Source organism: Oenanthe melanoleuca, chromosome 2 (assembly GCF_029582105.1).
Source record: "Oenanthe melanoleuca isolate GR-GAL-2019-014 chromosome 2, OMel1.0, whole genome shotgun sequence".
Classification (NCBI taxonomy): Eukaryota; Metazoa; Chordata; class Aves; order Passeriformes; family Muscicapidae; genus Oenanthe; species Oenanthe melanoleuca.
Window position 1 is genome coordinate 93,843,133 of NC_079335.1, and position 14,166 is coordinate 93,857,298.

At 36.8% G+C, this 14,166-nt stretch overlaps 1 protein-coding gene across 3 annotated transcripts in view; it reads right to left on the reverse strand.

The window, feature by feature from the left end:
* Positions 1–14,166, reverse strand: part of TNS3 (tensin 3) — a 185,138-nt gene that overhangs the window by 149,010 nt on the left and 21,962 nt on the right. For all 3 annotated transcript variants that reach the window (XM_056486183.1, XM_056486182.1, XM_056486180.1), the window contains exon 2: positions 8,506–8,617. The gene's annotated coding sequence lies outside the window, so the exon portion shown is untranslated. The remainder of the gene's footprint in view (positions 1–8,505; positions 8,618–14,166) is intronic.

Here is a 14,166-nt window from a genome sequence, read left to right on the forward strand (position 1 = left end):
CACACAAGCTCTCATCAAATACCAGACTTTCCAAATTTATGTTCAAGGATTCTGGCATCAGCTCTAAGAATAACTGTCCCAAGCTGGCTAGTAGTAATATGGAGACCAAGCCATATTTAGTCAATTTACTGTACTTCAAAACAGTTCCTAAACAATAGGGAGAAAAAGGGAGTAAGGGTAAGACATTCCTTTGTATCAAAATGAAGATGTGTTAACTCCTGCAAGTTACCAATACTGCTGCCAGAGTAAAGAGAGAAGGATAAGCATAGTGAATGATATTTTTTAGACATAAGCTCCAAAGGTTTTGTAAAATGAAAGCTCTGCTTCTTATATTCTTTTGTGTAAGAAGCTCCCTGAAAACCAGCAGCTATGTATTTACAAAGTAAGAAACTACTGCTGTAAACTAACCACAAAATGATTAATGGTTTACCAGGACAAAGAGCTTAACCTTTTCTCTGTCTGGTAAGGGCGTTGCACTTTGACACATTTCAGCATTTAATGGACATATGTTATGGCAATATGTTTGATACATTCCACCACACTGCACACGTAGTGAATATGGCTGGTTTACAAAGACAACCTTGCACTTAACTACAGCTTTCATCAAGTGATTGTCTGTGATAGATTTTTTGTGTGTTTGTTTTTAAACAACACTGTGCATGGCAAGGGTAGAAAGAAGATAATTCAGGAATACTCTTGGGGTAGAAACTTGCATATAAATAGAGAATCAATGAGATGTAATACAGGCTAATGCCTTTCTAATCCCTAAGAAAAATTACTTGTTCCAAAAACATACACTGCACAAGCCTGGATATTTTTAACTTCCTGGTGACAAAATAAACTGGGATACCAAATCACAGGCTTAGATATTCAAAAGATGTTTTCTTTCCCTCAGCATCTCCAACTTAGCAAAACATATGCTATTAAATATGCTATAACAGACATATACTATTAAAGATACGTTTTGACAGTAGTACAAAAGTCCTTGAAAATTCAGAACAGAATGTAATCTAAACCACGCATATAAAAAGATTTGTGTAATCAAGACTCAACATTTATAGTTCCAAATTCCAGACCTCTCTCTTAATACCAGGAAAGATGGGTGTCAGAGGGTAACAAAAGTGGTAGAGCCCAGCTATTTTAGTATCTATGCTAGTGATACTGCTACTGACCAACAGCTCACATCTGCAGGAAACGTCCTGCTCAAAATATCAGACCTATCATCGGCTCTGAAGAAAATATGTTTTCTTTTTGTTAAAATATCTTGATTTGGTTTCTGAAAATGTAAATTACGGCCACCACAACAGGATCTCCTTGGGGCAGAGGAGGAGAGGAGGCTATCCATAACCAAAATCTCCCAATGGCTACCAGCTACAGTAAACCAGTCTGGTCGAAACAGCTTTGTGGATGATATGTTGCTACAAGTGCAGTTTGCTGGCTATTTTTATTTCAACAAGTGTCTAATAATGTTGTGATCAGATTATTAAAAAAAACACACCATCACACTTTTCTGCTGACCTGCTCCTGCCAACTTTGCAACAATTCATCTCCAGAAAAAAGTCAAAAAGAAAGCAGTATGAAAATCACACACAGAAATTTACTGCAGTATTAAAAATAAGTTAGTATGCAATTTCATGTGAGGCAGTTTTGTACATTTCTGCCCTCACCCCACTTTGTGTAGGGGATGGGAGAAGTATAGCCTAGCTGGAAATATTAGTCCTTAGATGCAAAAACTTTGATTTTTAAGAAGTTACCAAAGTCATGCCAAAGATGTCACAAGCCTAACAGTAAGCCACATTACAGCAACAACATCTGCTGGTGCATTTCCTGTGCTTGAAATACTATCCTTGATTTTCTTTTGTTCTTTTTCTCATAGTCAGCCAACCATTGTCTCCTCATCTGAATACTGCTCCCACTACTTCATGACAGTGACGTTGCTTTTGAAGATGAAGGCTAACAGAGTTATGGAAAATTTGTTGGGGGGAGGCTATACAGTGTTGTGAATGAGTCTTCCTACTGATTAAATATTCCACTTGCTGTTGCCAACAACAGCAGTGGAAAATCTTTATTAAGAGAAAAAAATTTTGGCACTACAGCTGCAATAGAATGCCCTTTCTTCTCCTTTACTCCCACCTTCTTCCCGTCTTGCAGAAAAATCTTGACCACAAAAGGTTTACAAAGGCAGAACACTAGCAACAATGAAAATGTTTCCACATTTTTAAAAATACTCATACTGTAAATTTCTCCCAGCTTTTTAAGCTGCACTTGCCAGTCAATTAGGAAATTGTTAAACCTTACTCCAGTTCAGAAACAAAGGATATTCTTAGACCTCCTCCTTCCCGTTAAAAAGAAAAACCCCATGTTGCAACATTTCATCTACAAAAACATTTCAACCAGACTGTGGTTTACTGTAGACAGCAACCCACATGAATCCGAAAAAATGGCTGGACTGTCTCCAGGTTTTTCTTCTATCTTCAGCTGCAGACAGCACAAGATCTCAAGAGCTTGCATGTCTGTGATGGGTCCTTGCTCTTAGCATAATTTATGCCATATATGAAAATAAAGAAAAATAAGAAAAAATCAGCTTAAAATGGGTGATCTCCAAAATAAGTAAGAAGGTAGATGTTGTTAGATTATGCGGGTAAAACCTTACAGGCCTGGAAGTTCTGATTCACAGTTGTTCTTAAGCTCCTACAAAAAATATAAGTGACAAAGACCATCATCAGATGAGATCATAACATACAGTTGCAGCTTTTTAGAAATCTTAAGAGCACTAAGGTTAAAAGTAAGGTTTAAGTGTTAATTTTAAAATCAATTAAATAATCACAAATCAAATTTTGGTGTGATTAAGTTAGTGCTTCTGAGGTGAACAAATAGGGAACTCTAGTTCTACAGACAACTTTCTGAAACATCTGTACCAGCTGTAAACATTAAACATTCCACAGAGGTCTCTGCCTTGCGTATTTTTTATTTTTAAGTTAATAGGAACTTACCTTAGAGATTTCTGCCAAAATTCCTCCCCTCTCCCCAAGTTCTCACTGAGGTAACAATATGCCATCAAAAGATGTCAATTTTACTGTCTCTCTCAGCTCTAGAGTGGGTGAGTTCAGCCAGAATGCTTATGTACCAGTTGTGTAATGCCTCCTGATTACAGCAGCTTCTTTTGTGTCTCTATATGCTCCAGTAAGTCTTTAATCATCCTTCCCTTTCAGGCCTTTGCTGATGTTATGCACAATAACTTCCATGATGCACATAGTTTCCATGTCTCATTAGCTAAGCTCTGCACTGAAATATTAATGCATATCTTGTAGAGTTGTGTTAGAGTATGTTTTACTGACCCAGTGGAACTTGCTATTTACTGTGTACACCTTTTGTCTAGAGAAGAGGGGCTGACAATCCCAAGCTTGCAATGCCACAGATGGGCTGGAGTCCAGATTTCTTTTTTCACTCTTCTCCTTCCAGGACAGTACACTCTGTGTCACTCATATCCAGGTCAACATCCACCCATTTCTGAGGGGTCACTAAAAAGACTTCTCTGCTTCAATTAGCACAGTCTCACTTGGACATCCTCACAAACAAGACTGACAGTCAAATGAAATCTTTCAGCAAGAGCCTGGGTCCCTACCTAACTCAGCCTTGCTTGGGAAATTTATGATCCCTCTTCCTTAGAGTTCACCAAAGCTATAAATTATTGATCTGCTCTAGAGACAACAACAGACCATACAATTTGGTCCTATAACCTGCATATCCTGCTTTAAATTTGGAGGCAATGAGCAGTTAATTACTAAGGAAAATACTATGATTTTCTGGTTTGTTTTCTGATGTTTCTTGGTGAGTCTAAACCACACATACAAGAGATTGAAAGCCATCTTAAAACAGTCGCACAGAAGACAATATGATTTGCTGGATCAGTCTTCAAGAAAACATGTAAATGTGCAAACACCACACAGAATAAACAGTGATATGATAAAAATCCCCCCTAATTTGATGACAATCTTTTCATTTTCTCAAAGATTTCCCATGTTATCACATCGACATGAGTAGATGGGTATGCCTGTTGCCTTAATTAATGATCTTATGGTTCATCAACTGATACCCATTGCCATAATTAACTAGAAGATGGTTTAGTCATGTTGAACTTACAGTATATACATATATACACAAAAATATTAGATAAATAGATGGATAGATAGATCTCATAATACACCCATGTAAGCACCTTACAGAACCTTATTTAACAAGGATCACTCCATGAAATGAGGCTGACACTAACACTCCTACTCCACTACACTCTTTGCCATTTAGAGACAACTGTAATGCCACTAGCCCAAGGAGGATAGAAATTCTAGCTTTCTAGTCTGGCAATTCAAAAATTCAAATTCTATTTCAAGCTTTTTAGTTTGTCTGCCAGGACTGTAACAAGACACATGCTTTGCACATTATGAAGATGCTCGTAAGATACTACTGTTCTTAGCATTTACTGAAAATCAGAGTATATAAAATCACCTGCAATATAATAATATAAAATTATATACACATATTTTTACACACACAGTATGACCAAACAATCTGTCATGTCCATATGAGTGTTAATATAAAAATGTATTTTGACTTGCCATAACCAATGAATATTATTAAATACAGAGGGATTTTTCAATTGAGTAACTCCCAACTAACCCTAAAGTGTGATTTTAAGTGGATCACTAGCCAACCACAGGCATAGTCACAAACAAGCAGATGAATTTCATAGGAAAATATCAAACCTCTTAAAGAAGCTCCAATTGTCTTCTAATTTTGATCTACGGTTTGTAAACATGTGAAAAGCTCGATGAAAGACAGATAACTGCAGTTTTATTAGAACAGTTTCTATCAATAACTTGCTCAATGAAACAGTCCAGGACTTATTTACTGTAAGCCAACTAACAATTGAATGAAACTTGTGTTAAAACAATTTGTAATTTATATTTACATATGTATACTATCTTACAAATAAGACAAGAAGATTAATTGCATTCTTTATTACACACCACTTGCACCATGGTAAGCATTTCTCTCATCACAATAGGTAATAGCACATGCCAATATAATTTGGCAGCTCTGGCTAACATTTATACAGCTTAAAGTAAGAAAGTGTCAAAGAAAGAAAGCAAAACTCAAATGGAGTCAAAGCATCAAGGAAAAAAGTCTTCAGAAAAAGTAAAGAACAAAAACAGAGCAACTAAAATTCTACAAGAACTCCTAATTGGATCACTTCAACATACATATTTCAAAAATCAACACATTCATAGCTACATTAGATTTTCTTTAAAAAAAGATACTCCATTCATTCAAACAACCATTAATTGCTTTAAGTTCAAAAATTAGTGCTAGCCTCACTAGCAGCTAAACCTAAACTAGGTAACTTAATAGTCAACTGGAGATGAGGGGAGTTTCATAAAAAGACATCTGCATAGTGCTTCAACTTTTCACACATATTTCACTCATCACACGAACATTCTGAGAGCTGTGAAATTATACTTTCTTATTTAAAATTACTCAACTCTCCTAAATCAGGTCTCCAGTTTTTTTAATTGCCAGGAAGTCTAGAGATTCAGAGCTCTCTGTTCTACATTAAAAATTATTTAATCACAACACAATAAAAATAAATAACAATTTTTAAAAGAAAAGAAAAATAAAAGAAAATTTTCACATCTATTTTATACATAAAAAATAAAAATAATAAAATAGAAATTCACATGTAAACACAGAAATTATATCCTTATGACAGCTTGTTTACAAATAATGTAAAATACTGAACATTCAACATTTAGGGTAAATATCTTTTAAAAAAATCAAAAGGCTTCTTTAAGTCTAGTGGCCTCTTGCTAACCATGTAAATGCACAAGATTATCATGTATTATTTGCTTAGCCGTGAATTAAATTATGCTGTACTTCAGGGAAAATCAAACCAGAGCATTCAAGTTTGAGGTAGTGCTGAAGAGACATGGGGAGTTGAGCAGTCCTCAGCTTACTGCAAGATATGCATGTATTGTCAACAAATCAATCAACAGGTGTTCATCCTTACTTCATAATGAGAATCTGTATCAAAGACAAACATGCCTACCATGCAGAAAAACAGCCAGGAGCCTCCCCTTCCAATTCTATCTTTCTTTTTTGCCACTGCTTTTGTGGAAAAGCTGTAACTGAGTATGCTTTACTGGGATGGAATGAAGTATGAAAGGATAAAGGGACACCATTCAAGGGTACCTTTCATGCAAACATTCAGTGTTCACAGTAAGTTTTTATGCACCACATTTGCAAGACAGTGCTAAAAAACACACCCCCAAAATGACTAACATATACTACTAAAAACCTACACAACACCCACTCACAGCTTTTTTTCTTTTTTCTTACAAGTAGATGATTCATTGCTACAAAAGAGCAACTAATATATACTGACCAATCTGGAGGTTTCCCCTTACCTCATTCAACTTATATATAACTTTAACTGGTAAGATATAATCTGAAAGGAACCTCCAGTCTGTACAAAGGGCTGTCATTTTTTAAGAAGAAACTGTTAAAAGGGAAGATTTTCTCACTAATAGACAAACTATTCCTTAACTGTAAGTTTTTCTTCTTTCTCCCCTCCCTGCAATGCGACTTGCAACTTCAGGGAGAATTTACCAGGGGCAGCACAGTAGCTGCAGGATTGGGCTCTGAAACAGCTAGTTTATTTTCCTTCATAGTAATAAGAGTTTCAGAGCACTAGGATATTTTAAGTACCTGGAGTGCCAGCAAGGAAAGAGACAACTTTCAGTTCTTGCTTTTCCAAAATGATGCTTTATGAAGCCCATAGTGTAATTTAAAATACAAATTATTAAATTGAAACTACTTGGAATCATTTCTTCATTGTCTAACTTCTGTTTGCTCCCATCCCACAGGTAGATATAACAACCATCAAATAAAATGTAACAGCAGCAAAGAAGAATGGTGCATCTGCCTCGTGCTCACATCAAAAAAGAGGCTAGGAAATAAAGTCAAGGGGGTCCTTCTGAAAACTGCACCCAGAAACCTAAAGGATATTAACCCAAACTGACTTAGATACAGATACAGACGTATCATAGACATGAATGTATTTGAATGGGGAGTGTGTTGGAGGGAAGTGGCATTTAAAAGACACATAGATGTGGCCCCCTAGGACATGATTTAGTGTTATACTGGGAAGTGATGGGCTAGCACTTGGACACAATGATGTCAGAGGTCTCTAGCAGCCTAAATAATTCTATGAATCAAAGTTCTGGTTCTCTCCTGTTACAGTACTTTTTACAGTGAAGTTGATCAAGAGGGTCTTTAGGCAGTTCCTCCACTAAACAGTCTTCCTTCCAAAAAATTTCTGCTAAATTAAAAACAACTAAATCTTAAGAATTTTGGAACCAATCTCCAGAAGAACAGACAGAATTTTTTTTTTTTTTTTTTAAGAAATGCACTCATAATTACCACTCCTATAGTCCTGAATATATAGCTGTTAACCTGCAGTCTGCACCATAACTCAAAAAATGGCCACATTCCTTCCATATCCTCTCACACTTCCCTCTCAAACCCTCAGAAGGATCCTAAGGTGTCTGAAGAATATAGAGAGGGGGAGATGGGAGAAGGAGATCCAACTAGAACCTGAAGATGGTGCAAACACCTCTAAGTCAAAAAAGCAACTGCTTTTTAGATGGACAGTAACATTCTCATTCTGGGAAGTAAACCATGCATATAACAAGTAAAGAAACTGTTTGATTAACATAGAATAACAGGAGTCAAACATTAACCAGGCAGAACCAGGGGATCAAATGCCCTATCCCTGGACAACTTGCAGAAAAGATCTATTAAGCTTTACCAATATTTAATTTGATTGCAAGTATTCAATGGAGAAAAGGATGTGCAATTCTACACAGCAAGACAAAATAGTGAGGCAAAACAGCAGTAAGGTGCAGGCAGGAATGTCACAGGCAGAAAGTCTCTAGTCTGTGTTATCCAGGAGTTCTTTAATTCTTTCTGTGAGTGATCAGACTGAAGGACTAAGGATTAGACAGAGCATAATGCAAATGGAAAAATTAAAGTAAACAGACAGCTACTCTTGTGATTTTTTTTTTTAATGCAAATTAACATAGATAAATCCTTCATGCCTCAGGGAGCAAGGGTCACACACTTCCTGATTTGAATTCCAGAGCCATGTGTCATCCACTGTGTACACATCACTCATATGCCCCTCACAGATCCTCTGCAGGCACTGCCTTATTCTGTCTGAATAGCAGAGTAGTAAAAGCACATGATTATACAAGTCCAATTACCTACTAGAGCACCAGATTCCCTGATAGAACCACAGAACATTACTGTACGAAGGAAGGAAATAAACCAAAGGTAACTTAGTCCACGGGCAATTACCAGACACATGTATTTCTAGAAACTTTAACATTAATATTAAACTAATTTTTTTAACAAAGCAAGAAAGCAAACACCGTATCATGTATTACTCACCTCTGCAGGAAATTCCTTGGCTATCAATTACTTGTTTGCAAATTCCACAGATACAGGATTTCTTAAAAGACTTATTTTTGAAGGTGTGAGACCTTGAAGCTGTTTCTTGAGGCTGAAAGCAAGGAGAATAACATCAGACTTTCGCTCAGCTTTTAAGTCACAATTTTAAGGGAAATATAAATAATTTTAAAATAAAAATAACAGTGGTGTTATATATAGTAGTGTATATACATAAAATAATTTAACAGTACACTTTTGTACATAGTACAATTTAACAATCATGCTATATTTAGCAGTATAATAGTAACATGAGAGTGCTCTCGCTCACTCTCTCATCCTCACTCTTGTTCTATAACCCAAGCTTTCCACTCTCAAGTATGGGAGACAACAGAAGGTGAGGAACCTCTTCCATATCAGGACATGGCCACTGCAATTAATTTTCATCATAATTTCACAATTCACTCTATAACTTCTCTTTTAAGAGGAAATACAGAATAATATCTATGATATCTATGATCCAACAGTCTTCTGACCTAAGGTATTATCTACATAAAAACTAGCATTGGTTCAGTATAAACTGGTTAAAAATATCCAAAGTAGTGTCCTATCACAGTTGTCAATTTAACTAAAGCTAACTTAAAAATCCCTTTGGTTCTTTTCTGCATAAGAAACATACACTAATTTAAAGTAGCATTATTTCCACAGTATTGAAATATATTGAAATAAAATGCAATTATAGAATTTCTAACTGGAGACAGAATTCTAAAAGTCAGTACCATATTTGCAATGGGTATTTTACGGTTTCTATAACTTAGGAAGCATTTAGGTAGAAAAATAGAGAAGGCTACCAAAAGTCTTTGACAGCCATTATCTTTTCTAGAAGGTGCAGAACAACACCCACATTCATTGACAGACTTTTGGGAAATATCAGTTACCTATTTAGAAATAAAAATACATTTCACCAGACCATGGAAACCTCCAAACGCTCTTCACATTTCTCCATTTTCATTTCACATTTGCACCTTACTGTCCTTAAAATACTGAAATACTGCAAACAAGCCTGCATTCAACACTAACACCTGTGCTGAGCTTTGGCAGCACCAGCAGTGTCTAGAAGCAGAAAGCTGTCCCATGGCTGAATCACTGCATCGCCAGACTTCCACCCACGTCAGTTGAGAAAGTTCCCCAGCATGGTGCAATGCATAAGGTAACATGGTAATGAGAAATCACAAGATTTCTTTGTGACTTTAAGCAACTCAACATGGCTCTAGGCAAAACGTTTACTGACTCCAAAAATAACTACAACACAACTAGATGAGAGGTACAATAGCAGTCAAAAATGGCACTTTTCATATACAGCCTCCACATGGGCCTACCCAAAACTCCACAGAAGTCCCAAGGCACACAGATTGCAACAACTGACCACAAGAACTGAGCAGTCTGGGGGCTCATAGGTTATCTCCACTGGGGGTTCATGGTCAGCTTGAACTCCAGAATAGCTTCAGGAATGGGAGCTGAGATTCCTCTGAAGTCCATGGAAAAGACCCATGCTGGAACAGGTGGATGCCTGAGAGGAGGCTGTGAACCTGTGGGAGGCCCTTGCTGGAACAGGCTCCTGGCAGGGACCTGCAGACCCATGCAGAGGAGGGAGCAGGTTTCCTAGTAAGACTTGTGACTCCCTGGAGGACCCACACTGGAGCAGGCTGTTCTCAAAGGACCCATGGAAGAGTGATCCACATTGCAGCAGTTTATGGAGAACTGTAGCCTGGTGGATGGATTCACATTGGAGGAGTTTGTGGAGCACTGTCTTTTCTATGGAAGGGACCTCATGCTGGTAGCAGGGGAAAGACTCTTCTCCCTGAGCAGCAGCAGAAACAACTCGTCATTCATTGATGTTAATCCCCATTCCCTATCTCCCTGCATCCCTGGCAGGGAGGAGGTAGAGCTGGGAAAAGTGTAGGGGTGGGGAAAGGTATTTTTAAGGTCTAACTTAATTTTTCATTATCTTGCTCTCATTTTGTTAACAATAAATTCAATTAGTATCTCTAATTCAAGCCTAGTTTGCCCATGATGGCATTTGGTGAGTCATCTCACTCTGTCCTTATTATCTCAATTATGAGCCCTGTCCAGTTGAAGAGAAAAGTGATGGAGAAACTTTGGTGGGTGCCTGTCATCCAGTCAGGCTCAACACACTTTTGGTGCCAAAACCCAGGATGGGGTCTGCTATGGTTTAAGTCCAGATGGAAATTAAGTACCACACAGCTGCTCAATCAGCTACCCTCTTTCTTCCACCTCAAATGGAATGGGAAGAAAAACTGACGTGAAACTTGTATGTTGAAATAAGAACAATTTATTAATAAAATTTATTAATAATTATATTATAATTATTATTGCATTTTACACTGGTAAATAATAACGATTATAAAAAGGAAACAATAAGTGATGCACAATTGATCCCTACTCGCTCACTGATACCAGAGCCCCTTTCCTGAATGCAGATCAGCCACCTTCTCAGTAATGCATCCCAGTTTATATACATAGGGCATGGTATTTTATGGTGTGGATATCGCTTTGGTCAGTTCAGGTCGCCTGTTCCAGCTACACTCTCTCCCAGATTGTTTTGCTCAACCCCTCACCAGTAGAGCATGAGACAAGGGGGAGAAAAAAGTCCTTGACTTAGTATAAATACAACTTGGCAAAACACAAAACAGTAGTGTGTTATCAACACATTTCATACCAAACCCAAAACACAGCACAGTAACAGCTACTGAGAAGAAATTAACTCTACCCTAGCTAAAACCAGGGTAATTAGACACTTTGATCACTTCTTGTAGAAATCAAAGGCACAAATTCCCCTATATGACATTTGAAGCATGTTACTTCAGGTTAAATTGGAAGATGTTGTCAGAAGCATGATTCATATCAAAAATAAACAATAAAGAAACAGAACAACTGAACTCCAGAATTTCATAGGAACACAGCTGATGGCAAACAGATCCAAGTTATTAGTTTTGGAAAATCTCATTATTATTTTTTTTTGCCTTTGAAACTATAGGAGGTGCTTTCAAGGAGACAGGGGTCTAGGAGGAAGAAAAAGTGTCACTACATGCAGGTAACTTCTCTAACCCAGCACAAGGAGGTTCTGTGCCACACTGAGTTTGAGCATTGTTCCCAAAGAGCTGGGAGTTCCTCATTTCCACAGCCTTTTTTATATATATTTAAAAAAAAAAAAATAAATAAAAGCACAATCTCGCAATCTTCACTGGTTGCTGCAATTTCTCTTTGTAAACTTATAAAAGAAAAAAACCCACAATTCTCATTTTAAATTTATCCTCTCTTCTTCCCTGCAGACTTCTACTCTTGGAATATGTTTGTGACTATCTCTGAAAATGAGTTGAGCAGAGCTTGCACTTTAGAAGAAATTAATGGATAAACTCCACTGTAAAATTATTCTGTAGCTAGGTCTGCTTCTCCTTATCTCCTACCTACCTAACACTTCTTTGTAAACCTTGGCACCTGCACTATAACAAAGAAAGACAATTGTCCTAACTCACAGTTTACATACTGGAGTTTAGTGTAAGTAGGTCTTGACATGAGTTTATCAACTAGTCAGTCTGTCCATTTAATTTATAACATAAACACCAAAAGCAATTTTTCTCTGTGGCATTTAGGAGATATTCTGCATTGCAGTCTTGACATCTGCATTTAAAAATGTGCATGTTTTGTTCCCTGTTGTTTATTTTAGGTACATTCCATTATGGGCTCTCCAAGCAATTCAGTTAAACAGTTCATTTAGGAAGTTCTGTACTCACAACTTATAGTCTCCTTACACAAAAACTCAGCATCATCTACTGTGAAATCTACAAAAGCCTAGATAAAGGTTTCTTTGTTGTCACCTGGTATAGCTTTAGTGGAGAACAACAAAGAAAGAACACAAAGAAAGGAAAAAGAAAGAAAAACATATAAAAAGAAGGGGGGGAAGCACAGAGGGAAAGCAAAGCAAATACACCAGACAGCAAGCAATGCTATTTTCATGAGGCTCAAGACTGGAATCTAAAGTTCATATAATTGTTAGGAGCAAAACCTGGAAGAGAACAGTGCAGAACCACAGGCTCCACACTCAAGTTTTGCCCAAAGAAAAGGATGTAATTACATGTGGTCTCAATTGATAGCATTATGAAAATTACTCTGGAAATATTTTGCCATGCTGTGCTCTCTGTGGCAAAATCTAATGAAATCTAATGAAATCTGTGGCAGAAATCTAATGAAGCTGCAACTCTGTCCCAGACTTACATCAATGTAACTCTGCAGACTGTGTAAAAACTTACAGATGCATCCTCAGTTATGATGAATTTCAAATACTACTCGTGGCAGAGCATTTTCATTATGTAGCTACAGGCCAAACATCATCAGATGCAAAATTCACAGCAATTCTGTCAAAGGCAGTTTACATAAAAAACTCTCCAGATTGAAATTAAGCCAATACAGATTAAAACAGTCAAGATTCACAACTTTCTTTTTGGCAATACCAATACAGCAATTCCTTTTTGACAGAGACTTAGCACTGGTTCATTACACCTATGGAATAGGTATTCCTGATATTATTCCCAAATAGCATAACATAACAGTTAATGTTGCAATGAATAGCAGACCTAAACAACATTAGCTTATTTCCACTTCACATTTCCAACATCTGAACTGCAATTGTGATAACAGTTCATTCTTTAAAGTGGTAGTCAGAGGGTTTAGATCTTTTATTAAATAATCAAGTAATATCTTAAAATTAAACCCTTTCAAATAATCTTCAAGAAATCTATATAACTATATTCACACATATACATGCTCCATTAGAAACAAACAAAAAAAAAGGCACTTAGCTGAACAGAATTGGTTCCCTACAAAGTGATCCAAGCAGTGACCAAGTTATATTTATGAGAAAATACAAATCTCAACAAAAATTATTAGACTTTTGAAATTAAATAATTTATTTCAGGTGTTACTCTGTGTTGATGAAGAAGCCAAAACCTCCAATTATCTCTTCACCTCCAAAATTTTTGTAAAAATCCATGTCATATTCCAGCTAAAAGAAAATTATAAACATACATACAAAGCCCTATTAACTTTCCCTATGGCACTCTATTCCTGCTGAATTTTACATGGCCTCTTAGCATAACAGCAGAATCATATAAAGTACAACTATGTTTTGTTTGCTTCCAACCTGTGGTCATACAAACTGCTTTTCTTTATTCTCTAACTTACCAACCTATACTGCAATTTCCTAGGACTCTCCTTGTGCACTTTTCTTCTACTCTCCAAGGCAGCTTTAAATCCACAACTATTATTTTAAATACATGAAGAGAGGGGCCAGCAATGTATTAGAAGAATAGGTATTTCACCACCTTTTATAGGCTAAAAGGCCCATTCCCACTTCTAAAAAGGAAACCTCTGCAAAACTAAGCTATATAAATAAATCACATGACTAACAAAAAAAAAAGCACACCAAACAGAGGAATGCCACCTCTCAGCCCTTTCTGTTAATAGTTACTGCTCATAGTTACTTCTGTTATTTCTCCACTTCCTCTCTTCCCTGTTACTTGAAGTGCATGACAGAAGTCACATGATTTCTGCCCAGTTACTTAGAGATCCCAGGGAAAAACCAAA